Source organism: Chinchilla lanigera, unplaced genomic scaffold, assembly GCF_000276665.1.
Source record: "Chinchilla lanigera isolate Chin_1 unplaced genomic scaffold, ChiLan1.0 scaffold00391, whole genome shotgun sequence".
In the NCBI taxonomy this organism is placed as follows: Eukaryota; Metazoa; Chordata; class Mammalia; order Rodentia; family Chinchillidae; genus Chinchilla; species Chinchilla lanigera.
The window spans coordinates 11,384-23,254 of NW_004955792.1; the positions used below are offsets into that span (position 1 = coordinate 11,384).

At 48.3% G+C, this 11,871-nt stretch overlaps 1 long non-coding RNA gene across 1 annotated transcript in view; it reads left to right on the plus strand.

Moving 5' to 3' along the window:
• The window catches only part of LOC106147669, a 16,682-nt gene extending 9,759 nt beyond the window's left edge, over positions 1-6,923 (plus strand). Inside the window, exon 2 of the long non-coding RNA XR_001232598.1 lies at positions 6,590-6,923. This is a non-coding gene — a long non-coding RNA (uncharacterized LOC106147669). The remainder of the gene's footprint in view (positions 1-6,589) is intronic.
• The last annotated feature ends 4,948 nt before the right edge of the window (positions 6,924-11,871 follow it).

Here is an 11,871-nt window from a genome sequence, read left to right on the forward strand (position 1 = left end):
GTCTCACCTTGCAAAGAACTTCGAGGGCCCTGCCCAGTCTGACCTCATCCTCTATGGTCAGGATAACCATCCTCAACCCAGTGGCCTGGAGAAGCCTTTGCCCCGCAGTTTTCCCTGCCTGGACGCTCTGTGTCTGACTGTGCATTACTCGGCTCGGCATGGTCATCCATGGAGGGAGCAAGAAGCAGGCACCAAACTTCAGCTCTCTCATCGGGCAAGCCAAGCTCCAGCTCACTACACAGGCAGTGTTTATGATATGCCTAGAACCAGAGGTGTCTTCTGCTTCCACAGAGGCAATGGCCAGACCATATGCCTGTGATGCTGTGTCCTCTCAGAGCAGTGTCACTTTGTAATCAGAATATTATTTCTGGGCTGAGGATGTAGCTCCCTGGTACAGGCCCTGCCTTGCATGCACAAGGCCTTGGCCTGTGCGACCCCCAACACTGCAAAAGAAAAAACAAGTCACGTGGCTAAAAAGAAAGGAAAGCCAGCAGTCAGGAGCGCTGCCTTTGTACCTCTTACATAAACGTCACAGAAGCCCATGGGACTTACAGTGTCCCAGTTTTTTTTTCAGTACACTACTAGGAATTGAACCCAGGACCTTCTCACTGAGCTACATCTCCAAGCCTTTCTGAAATTTTGAGGCAGGATCTCACCAAGTCACTGAAGTTGTCTAGGCTAGATTCAAACTTGCACAGCACATCCCTGTAATCCTGGGAAAGCTGAAGCGGGAAGATCACCTCGAATTTGAGGCCAGCTTAAACTACATAGCAAAACCCGGTCTCCAAAAGAAAAAAAAAAATAAACCTCTTGCTTGAGCTTCCCAAAGTACTTGCTTAATGTCCCTATTTCAATGTGAGAAGCTTGACACTGACAGGGTAGACAGCTCATCCAGAGTTAAACTCCCCCTCTTGTTCTGTTGCACCGTCCTACCTCTGAAGACGAAGAAGCAAGGACATACGGAAACTTTCTCCCCCTCCCCCACTCTTCTAATTCTCCGTGTTGGAGGGTGCTTATCAGGCCATTAGAAAAACATGCTAGGGCCCTGCTGTAAGGGCCCTGCTCATTAAGAATAAGTTATTCCAGGTGCGGTGGTATGGTGGCTTGACAACTCGTGGTCAACTTGTAACCCCCAGCTGAACTGAACCAGTGTGGTGCTGGGTGTGGGAGGCACACCTGAAGGTTGTTGCCAACAGCATAAGAGGCAGAACTGGAGAAGAGGAAGCTGTTGGGAGTTGTTGGACTTCCTGGGGCTGCTGTTGGTTCTCTTGGAGGACCTTGTCACGCTGACTTCTCTGTTCTCATCATGGAAGGAGCTTGGTACTTTGGTGTCGCTGGGAATGGCCCTGGTTCACTTTAGGGGAGCTCTGGTCCTTACTTTGAGCATCACTTCCTGGCTCCGGAGGGGTAAGATGATGCACTGCTTTGTCTCCTGAAGAAGCTTGTCGCATTGGCTTTCATGATAGGAGCTCAGCTGTTCTCATTGGAGGAGCTTGGGACCTCACTGTTGCTGAGAATGGCTGTGGTGCCTTTCGGGGGAGCTCTGGTTCTTACTTTGAGCGTCGCTTCCTGGCTCCAGTGCAGATCCCTCAGCCTGCTAGCACTGATCCTTCGTCCAGCTGACACAGACTTTCTAGCTTCCACCGCTGACCTTTGGGCCTTCCCAGCACAGATCCGTGAAACAGGCCTGCACGATGCATCGTCCTGGGCTCTAGACCTCCAGTTGGACTCATGGGGGGCGTTGTTATGGGCTCTAGGTCTTCAGCTGGACTCGTGCAAGATGTGACCATGGGATCAAGGCCCTCAGCTGGATTCTTTGTTCTTTAGTGTGTGGACGCACTTCCTGCACTCTTTTTGTATATGACTCTTCAGGTGACCATTATAAAATAATTCTATAAACTATGTGTCCTATATTAAATTGTTCCCCTTTGTAAAACCCTAAACTACATCAGATGATGTATACTTGTAATTTCAGTGTGCTAGAAGGCTGAGGCAGGAAGACTGTGAATTAAAGCCCAACCCAGGCAATTGAGCGCTTTCATGAGACCCTGTCTCAAAATTTTAAAACAAAATTTTAAGTAGCTGGGGATGTAACTGAGGGAAAAGGCCTGGGTCCAACCACCAGTTGAGGGGAGGGAGTAAGTTACTTTTGCTACATATTGCTAAAAACATACCCCGCCATTCACCCTCCACAAGTTACAGGCAGTGTCAAAATCTCATTTTTCTTTTGAGTCCGTGTCCTTTTAGATGTGCAGATCTTGTCCTCTGTGGACTTTTGTGCATACTAAGATGACTGGGACAGCTGCCTATGCGAACCTCTGAGGTACAACTGCGCTGACTTACTCAATGGCTTATACTTATTGAAATCCTCACTTGGGGAATTCAGAATGCAGACCAGGGAGCAGGTTTTTTTTTTACTTTTCCTTCCTTTTTGGAAAAGACATCATAGAGTTTAGAATATTGGCAAGATTTCCAGTTGTGTAAGTGGAGTCAGTATCTTGGTAGATGATTTTGGAAAAACTATTTTTGAAAGTCTCACCTAAGCTATAAACAAGCCCTAGCCCTAGTCTGCAAAGCAGAAATGAGGTGTACTTTTTCAGCTCTGTCCTTTGTAACAACCCGAAACGACTGTATTAGAACTCAGCTGGTTCTAGCAGAAACCCTCGTGTAGTGTCTGCGATGTGCCGAGCTTTGCGTGAAGTCATTTCATTCTTCCAGCAACACCGCGGGTGTAGGTACTTTCGTTATCCCTGCTTTAGGATGGAAAAGTTTGGACACAGTGTCTTAGTCCCTTCATGTTGCTAGAACGAAATACTGGCTGACAAACAGCGGAAATTTATTTCTTATAATTCTGGGTGTTGAGAATTCCAAAATCAAGGCAGATGGAGGATCCTGCTTCAGGCCCATTTCCTGTTTCACAGTGATCCCTATTTATGGTATTTTTCACACAGTAGAATAGCAAGGAAGCTCTCTGGGGTGTCTAAGAACACTAATCGCATTCCTGAGGGCCCCACCCCTGTGGCCTAATCACCACTCAAAGGCCGGAACGCCAAGGAACACTGTCACCCACTGTCACCCAGGAGGCTATGTTTCAGCATGGGCGGGGGCTGCACTCAGGCAGGAAGGGTGCAGCTGCCCAAAGTCCTAAACTCCTAAGTGCAAAGCTAGAGTCAGCCAGACCCGCGAGTTTAAGTGTCACGCGGTTTTCTCTCATAGGAGAAACCCAAGGGACAAAGAGCAAAAGAAAAGACAGGTAATAGGAAGCGGGGAGGTAGATCTTCTGCAAAAGGGAGGGGGATCAAGATCTGCAGGGAGGGAAAGGGAGGAGTTGAAAACAAGATGTGTTATGTCCACATACCGACTCCCCAGGATGAAGGCAATCATTATATACTACAAATGTGTACTAAAAAAATATTTTTAGTGCATAGCTAGAATCGAAACCCAGGCAATCCAGCCTCAGAATCCATACTTTTGGGCACCAGGGCAATACTCTTTAACACCCTGGTGTGAATAGAAAGTTAATGCTGACCACTGTTGTAGGGGAATGATCAGAAATGCATACAGTTAGATAGTTCTCGGGGTGTAGCTCAGTGGTAGAGTGCTTGCCTAGCATGTGTGAGGCCCTGGGTTCCATCTGCACCACTACTGCTACAAAAAAAAAAAAAAATTGGAAACACCAAATAAAAGACATCACAACCCCACAAAAACCTAATGAGTTTTTTAAAGGATGTCAGTGCTGCATAACCAGCTTCTAGTTGCAGGACAACATTATACAGTACTCAGTGGAACTGAGAATTTTCTCTCTAGGTGACTACATGAATTAAGTCATATGAGCCCTTGCTGTTGTAGGAGCTCCCCAAACCAGTACTGTATACCAAATTCCATAACTAGGTAGGATTCTATGTAGTATTTCAGCATTTGTCCGACTTTCTCATCTCAGCAATCAAGTACAGTCTTACAATGAACAGTGTAAGTACAGTTTCAGAAAATATGCTTCACAACCTTAAATTAGGCACATTAGCTTCACAGAATTTTGAAATAAAGCCATGAAATGGTGTGATCTCTCAGGTCCTTTCCGTATCTAACCTAGAATAATCTCCTGTCCTGCTTGATAGCTTGAAAGCAGGAAACTTGAACTTTCAAAATTCATCATTTTTTACTTCAAAATCCATCAGGTAAAGCAACTTCACAGCTTGTTGAATCTGCGTGCTTTCAGGTTACAAGCGTGTTAAGTTTGGCACTTAAAGTTCAAATAAAAAGCCGCCAGGTCAGCATCAGGGAGCCAGATCTCATGAAGGTGTGATAAAGGGAGGCCTGTTCATTCCTCAGTATCCCTGGACTGCCGGCCTGGGGCCGCTTGGCAAAGCTTACAGTTGATAGAATCTAGGGTCCCATCTGTGCAGCCTTGGGCAAATTACTTAACCTCTCTGTGCTGAGTTTCTCATCTGCAAAGTGGGGATAACAAGTCTGTTCATACGCTGTGGTAGAAAAATGAGTTAGTGTAATAAGCCTGCAGAAGAGCCTCTGAGACGTAGGAAGGGTTCGTTTTTCTTAATGTATTGTACTGGTGCTATCATTTCCTATACTGAGAAACATGGAGACCTGGAAGAAAGGAGACCTTGCGAGTTGGGGTGGGCACCATGGTGGGAGAGCTCAAGTGATGGCCTGTGAAATGCTTTCGCCAGCTGGCCGCGGTGGTGCACACCTGTAATGCCAATGCTTGGGAGGCTGAGACAAGAGGGTCCCCAAGTTTGAGCCTAGCCTGTACAGCTTAGCGAATTTGCAAAGTCTTGTCTCAAAAAAATAAAAAAAATTAAAAGGGCTGTGGATGTAGCTCAGTACAGAGGCCCTGGATTCAATTCTCTACTGGAAAAAAAAAAAAAAGAATGCCTTTACCAAGTCAACTTGAATGCCAGGCCATTGTGAAACTAAAGCTCCTGTATTATGAAAATGCCTCCATTCCAGTTCTTCCATGTAGACATGTCTTGTGCATTTTGTTTGTTTGCTTGCTTGTTTCGGCAGTGCTGGGCATCAAAGCCAGGGCCTCGTGCGTGCTAGGCCGGAGCTGGACCGCAGAGCTGGACCCAGTCAGAAATCACACACCGTGGAATTTCCAGCCCTCAGCCAAGAGAGGGCTTCTCTACTTATCCTCCCTCTGCCACATAACGCTGACCATCAACTGGAAAAGCAGCTTCTCGGGGAAGGTCTGCTCCCATGACCTCCCCCGCTTTGCCAGAACAACAGCAATAGGCGCTAGCACTTGTCTGCCACGGGCCTGTGGTCAGAGCTAAGTGGTGCAGCCAGGATTTGAAGCCAGGCCGTCTGGGCGTTGGCTGTGTGGTAGCAACCAGAATGTTTGGCTACAGCAGACTAAAGCCAGGGTGCGCACACAAACTGTGTGTGTGTGTGTGTGTGTGTAGGACCAGTGTGTACTTTGATTCTTTGACAGGTGGATCACTGAATCACTCACACACCTACTCTCCGCACCACACCTCCCTCCAAAAGGATGCTGCAGAGAGGGGGTCCACTCCCACAGAAAGGCATTTCCAGGTGACTCGCAGACCTTGTGCCCTGGCAAGGGGTGGCAGACACGTGCGGAGAAGGAAGCAAACATGCACGACCCAATGGAGGCCAGCAGGGCACGGTGGCATAGGCCGGTGAGCCCAGCACTCGGGAGGCTGAGGCAGGAGGATCTCGTGAGTTTGAGGCCAGCCTGGGCTATGTAAGTGAGGTCAAGGCCAGCCTGCACTACACTGAGACAGCTGCGTTCCCAGAGCGGAGTGCAAAATGCACATTACAGGGGAAAGGTGCCTAGGGCCTCTCTGCCTGTGAGCAAGTTACACAGAAGTGGTTGGCGAGAAGCTGGGAGTCAGAGCCCAGGGCAGGAAGGTCAGTTAGGAAACCTTGCGGCCTGCAGGAACTCAGCGGTACAGTGCTTGCCCGGCTGCGCAAAGCCCCAGGCACCATCCACAGCACTTGAGAAAAGAAAAACAACCCAAACTTTGGCAGCCATGAGCAGGTGAAGAAATACATGTGCAGACTACAGCAGCGAGACAGAACTGCTGAGCAGCAGCCGGGGGCTGCTTCCCCAGGGCGTCACTTCTGTGCCTGCTCCGCAGCCAGCCTGATGGAAAAAACGACGTGCGCTTCAAACAAGATCTCAGTTCTGACGTTTTTCTATGGACAGGTCAGCCTCGCTTGGAAGTGCAAATGAAACAACTGCAATAGCGTTTTATTTTGTTTATTGACTTAATTTTGGTGTTGGACATCACACTGCAGGCCTCACACAGGGTGAGCATGCATCACGGAGCTCTGTGGCTGAGCTCCCCACCCCAGTGAAATTCACAAGAGAAGAGTACAAGCGTTGTAAAACCCAGGGTTGAGAGGGTTTAAAGAGTCCCACTCTTAGCGCTACAAGGAGAGGGGGAGAGGGCAGGCGCTCGCAAAGGCAGCTGAAATATGGAACGGGAGCCCTAGAAATGGCCTTACCTTTGACCCAGTAATCTCGGAAATTTATTTTGGGAGAGGAACTTTAAATGAAACATTGTACAAGATACTGATGGCAGTGTTACGTGTAATCTCTCCACAGTGGGAACAACGCAAATACAGCCACTAACGTGAAAATGGCAGCGAGTACCCGACAGCCTCCGCCAGAACTGCATGATTCAAGGACAAACGTGCACATGAAGGGCTTTTAAAACGCTGCCCAGAGACAAGCGGAGAGAACGTCGCGCGCACACGCAAGGCGGGAGCAGAGGGACTTCCGGGGAGCGCGGAGGAGAGACAGGCTCGGCAGCGGGTGGGGACGGGGAAGGGGGCAGGGGGCTACAGCTCTGCTCCCAGGCCGGCGTGCCACTCCCGGGTGGGGCGCGTCCTTCCAAACACGAACCAAACCCAGACCTTCGAGGCCATAGTCACAAGCAGTTCATTGGTGCAGTTGTTGTCTATCCAGAGATTTTAGATTTTCAGTTGCAAGGGGGGAAAACTTTGCATGGTTGAGAAGGACACCAACCGGAAGGCTAGAGAGGGTCGTCAGGGAAGGGCACAGGAGGTCGGAGGTGGTGACCTGCCCGGGGGAGGGGGCCAGTGGTTGGACTTCTCCGCCTGCAAAGGAGTGGGCCCCACCAGCTTCTGCGAGGCCGGAAACTGGTACACAGGTCAGTGGCCTGAACAGGAAACGGCTGGGGCCGTGCTCTGATTCGTTAGAGGAAGCTGGTGTCATGAAGACCCTGGAAAAGTGTTGCTCCGGTACTGAGATCAAATACTCCTGACCACACTGGGAAATAAGCCCATGTGGTCTTAGAAGAGAAAGGGAAGAGACGGGAGGGGTGAGATGGGGAGCGTGTGTGGGGGCGCTTTGCCAACCGAGAGGCGCCTCCTCAGGGTTGGTCCCGAAGAGCAGCGACCCACGCTGCACCACCGCAGAGGTGGTCGGGGACTCTGCAAGCGTGAGCGTAAACCAGCACGTGATTGTGCAAATTCTTTTCTCACTTTTGGGTTTGTTTGCTTTTGTGGTGCTAGGATTGAGCCCAGGGCCTTTGCACTGAGTGACATCCCTAGCTTTTTCTAATTTTTCAGACAGGGTCTCCCCCAAGTCACTAAGTTGCCCCAGCTGGCCTTGAACATGTAGTCCTCCTGCCAGGACACTATGTTTTTGTTTTTGCTTTTTTTTTTGGTCAATACTGAGGATTGACTTGAGGGCCTTCACAGTGAGCTACACATGGAACCCCTTTTTATTTGATTTTGAGACAAGTTCTCATTAAATTACTAAATTGCCCAGATGGGGCTCAGATTTGTAATCCTCCTGCCTCAGCCTCCCAGGGTGCTGGGTTTACAGGCATGTACCACGTGCCCTGTGGCTTGTCTTCTTGAAACCAGGTCCACTATGCTGCCCAGGCTGCTCTGGATCTCCTGGACCCAGATGACCCTCCTGCCTTGGGCTCCACAGTAGCTCTGGCTACAGGCATGTTCCTCCACACTCAGCTGATTTTTAAAATTCTTATAGTTCGAAATTTGAATAAGTAATGGTAAAATTATAATTCTTTTCCACCGGAAGCTATGGTTTTTATCTTGCCCATTTAACCAGATTGACCCTTCAGCAGTGTCGGTGATCTGTAAGTGTCATAGCACCAGATCCAGGGGAGGCGGAGGACAGCAAGGGAAGGAGAAGGATGAAGGTGCTCACACACAGCAATGTAACCCTGTACTGCAAACGTGCTAATAAAAATTGTAAAAATAGCAAAAATACAAAAAGCCCACCAAATCAACCATGGTTAGCTCAGTGTGTGTAGTCTAAATATTTTAAATCATGTGACCATCCATCCATCCATTCATTCCAGAGAAGGGCCGTCGATACATAACTGAGGTGAAAGCAGCCAGCCATGTTCAAGGGATAGAACGCTGTAGACCTTAAGAAGACAGAAATGCAGAAGTGGGACTACGTGATACAAGTTATTCTTTCTGCTGATCTCAATGTGCAAGTAACATCTTTTCAAAGAGCATTTGCTCTTCCTCATCCAAGCGCCTGGCTTCACAGGGCCTGCAGACTGAGTTAGCCTCATGCCTGTGCTACACGCACTTACACGCTGCCTGAGTGCTCGGCCCACCAGAGCCAAGTCAGTTTTACCCCTGCCTCAGGGAGATCAGGTTTCAACTGCCCGGCTGACGCTTGTATACAGGCTTTCGCGCCTTACTAAAACAAACATTTCCATCGATGCTCCTCTTGCCATCACTGGATCTGGGCTGGTGTTCTCTCTCTGGTATTCTTACACACCCCCTGTCATAGTCAGCCCAGAAGCATAAGGAGATACAGCAGTCTTTCCAGTTGAGAAAAATAGTGATCTCTACTAGACACCAGCTTACCCGTGTGATAAAAATACTGTTTATTTTTGAAGCTAGCTTATCCCTGAAGCTAGGTTTCGTATTGCCTTCATAAACCCTCCTCTTTCTCTTCCCCTGCCTGCTGTGTCTCTCACACACACTCGCAGTGAACCTAGTTCTTTTTGGACACTTCTCCAGCTGTGACTCTAGCAAGGCTTCGTGCTAATGGGGAGCCAGACAGAATTACAGCTCCAAACATTCCCCTGCCCCTGGTGCAGAGCGTGTGTTATCCGATCGCACACTGTAAATTGATTCCAAATCCCTGCCAACAGGGCAGTCTGCATTCCAAACGCTGCGGGCTCTGGCGTAGTGATTTGTAAAATAGAAATATGCTATACTTCCTCTTTTAATTTGGTGTAAGCCTAAATTTGCTATGCACTTTTAATTCTCAGACTATGTTGTTTTTTCTGCAAACACAGAGCAGCCTATGAAATCTCTATTTGAGTGACATTAGACTACCTGCAAGGTCCCTGATCCCTTCAATTATTAAAGGCGCTTCCATTCTCTTAGTGAAGGTTAGCGATCAGGAAATAGGGCAAGATGGGGGGGCCATTTAAGATGATAAAGTGGGCACTCACTCAACTGATGAGAGACATAAACACTCTCACTCTGAGAGTCTCGTGAGAGTAGAAGTCTAGGATTTCAAATGCTGTATAAGCCACTGCAAAATCTCTATCAATGAAATAAATAAATTACAAATGAACCCCTAGCACAGACAGGCGGGGATGAATCACGTACTTCCAATTGTGCTGACCCGTATTGGCCAGAGTTTGCCATCCATGTGTGTCTTCCTTGGAGTAGGTCTGTGGGTTACTAAACAACACGGCTAACACTTGCCTGCATTTTGGTGACTGTGAGGACGAGAAGCGGAAGGGGTGAAAAGACCAAGTGTCCTTAGCAGTCTGGCACCGGGAACCCCCGGGAGACGAGTCGGGAGGTTGGTTAAATCTCAGGAGTCCGCAGCCCCACCGTGTCTGAGGGGCCCCAACTTCACTACCATAGCGACACCATTTTGTTACAGTAATTTCACCTGACAAGGTCTGCATTGTTTGCTCATGTGCTGAACACTTAGCCCTTTTTTAAAAATTATTTTTTACACTGGCAAATAAAAAATTATATTTATGGAATATGACGTGATTTTTTTTCAAACACGTATACTTTGTGGAATGGCTACACTGAACAGATTACCTTATGGATTACCTCACATATTCATTTCTGGGGTGAAGCTGCTTAAAATCGCAGCCCCGCCCAAGAGTATAAGACCCATGCATTTAATGCAACATTTCCTCATTAGATCCTTAGAAATAGCCACATAGGGCAGGAAGGCAGTTAATACAGTACTTGGTAATAAACTGCCTAATGCCAGAGGGTGAACTTCCAGAGCAAGTAGTCAAACTTTACAGCCGTGTTCTGCATATTTTCAAATTAAATCTCATTACATATGTAAGAGAGCTAGTGGAACAGTGGCTTAGCCTGGTTTTCCCAAACTTTATTAGCTAGTGCCAGCTAATAAACAAATACAACGTGGCTAGCTGTGCTCTAACCGCGGGCATTTTGCAGGTGGGGGTAGTGGAGACCTTCCCGGCCAGCCTGGAGGCGGCCTGGCTTCCGGGACTGGCTTCCACTCAGGCAGCTGAGTGGCTTTGGGCAAAATGCTGAGGCTCCCCAGGTTCCTGAGTCTTCAGCAAAATGGAGACACTGAAAGATTTTAATGTACATTTTTAGGTTGATTTCTTTGATCTTGCTGATTTCATAGGGAATGAAAACAATAATGTTGGAGGAATGTATCCGATCAAAATAAAAGACATCTAACGTTATAATTTTTAAAAAGGCATAGCTATGTGGGAGGAACAATACAGAAGATTGGAATAGAAAAGAATAATTCAACTCTGTTTAAGAACCATAGGTGTTTTTATGTCTTGAAAAGTCCAGTTAGGAACAGCTCTGGAATTTGGTTGAAATTGTACAGCTATAGAAGTAAATTTTTAAATATCAAGACATAAGTTATGCACTAAAATTCCCTTGAGAAATGTTCTCTGATGTTTCTTTTTATTCTGTTACAACAGATACTGTGCTCAGCGTCTTGCTGTAACAGGCAGACAGGGACAGACACAATTTTAAATAGGGAGGCCAAGTAGGGCTCGTAGAAGAAATGGCATCTGCCAGGTGTGATGGCCCACACCGCTAATCCCCGCTACTTGGGAAGCTGAGGCAGAAGAGTTATAAGTCGGAAGCCATCCTGGGCAACTTTGCAAAACTCTGTCTCAAAAAACAAAAGCTGGGGACCGGCAGGAGCTTAGCTCGAAGCTACCTGGGGGAAGAACACTGCAGGCCCAAGGAAGAAGGTGGCACCTGTGAGGTGGGAGGGTGCCTGGAGAGATCAGTGCAGCTGGAATAGCAGAGGGGTAGGGCACAGGGGGAGACCGCAGGGATGGGTGGGTGCGTGCTAGTGCCTTGTGGCCGGGGTTGGTACTCTGAGTTTTGTTCTGCAGCATAGCTGGCATCACAGAGGGTTTTAACAGAGTGACAGCATCCGACATGGATTCCTTCAAGATGCCTCTGGCTGCCCTGATGGTGTGGAAGCCTCAGGTATGGGGATGCAGAACCGGGAGACAGGGCGGAGGCGAGCGTGGTAACCGAGGGTAGGAGTCATAGCAGCTTGGTCCCGCCACTAGCAGCAGAGGGGCTGAGAGGTAGATTCCAGACAGTTCCAAAGGTGAGGTCGACGAGATGCCCAACAGAGACGAGTTGTCTTAGCCAAAGGTGGGGAAACACAGATGACTCCGGAGTTTGTGGCCTGAGCAACCAGAAGAGTCAACCTGCCCTCAGCTGAAATGCTAAGAAAATGAAATCTTCAACTCGTTTTAAAGAACGGTCCGTTTGTTAAAATGTCCCACTTCGTCAGTCTGTCCGTCAGTCCGTCAGTCCGGTCACTGTGAGTCAGATCCCGCTTGCTCCCTGTGGCCGCCCTTTCTCCCTGCTGCAGTCACC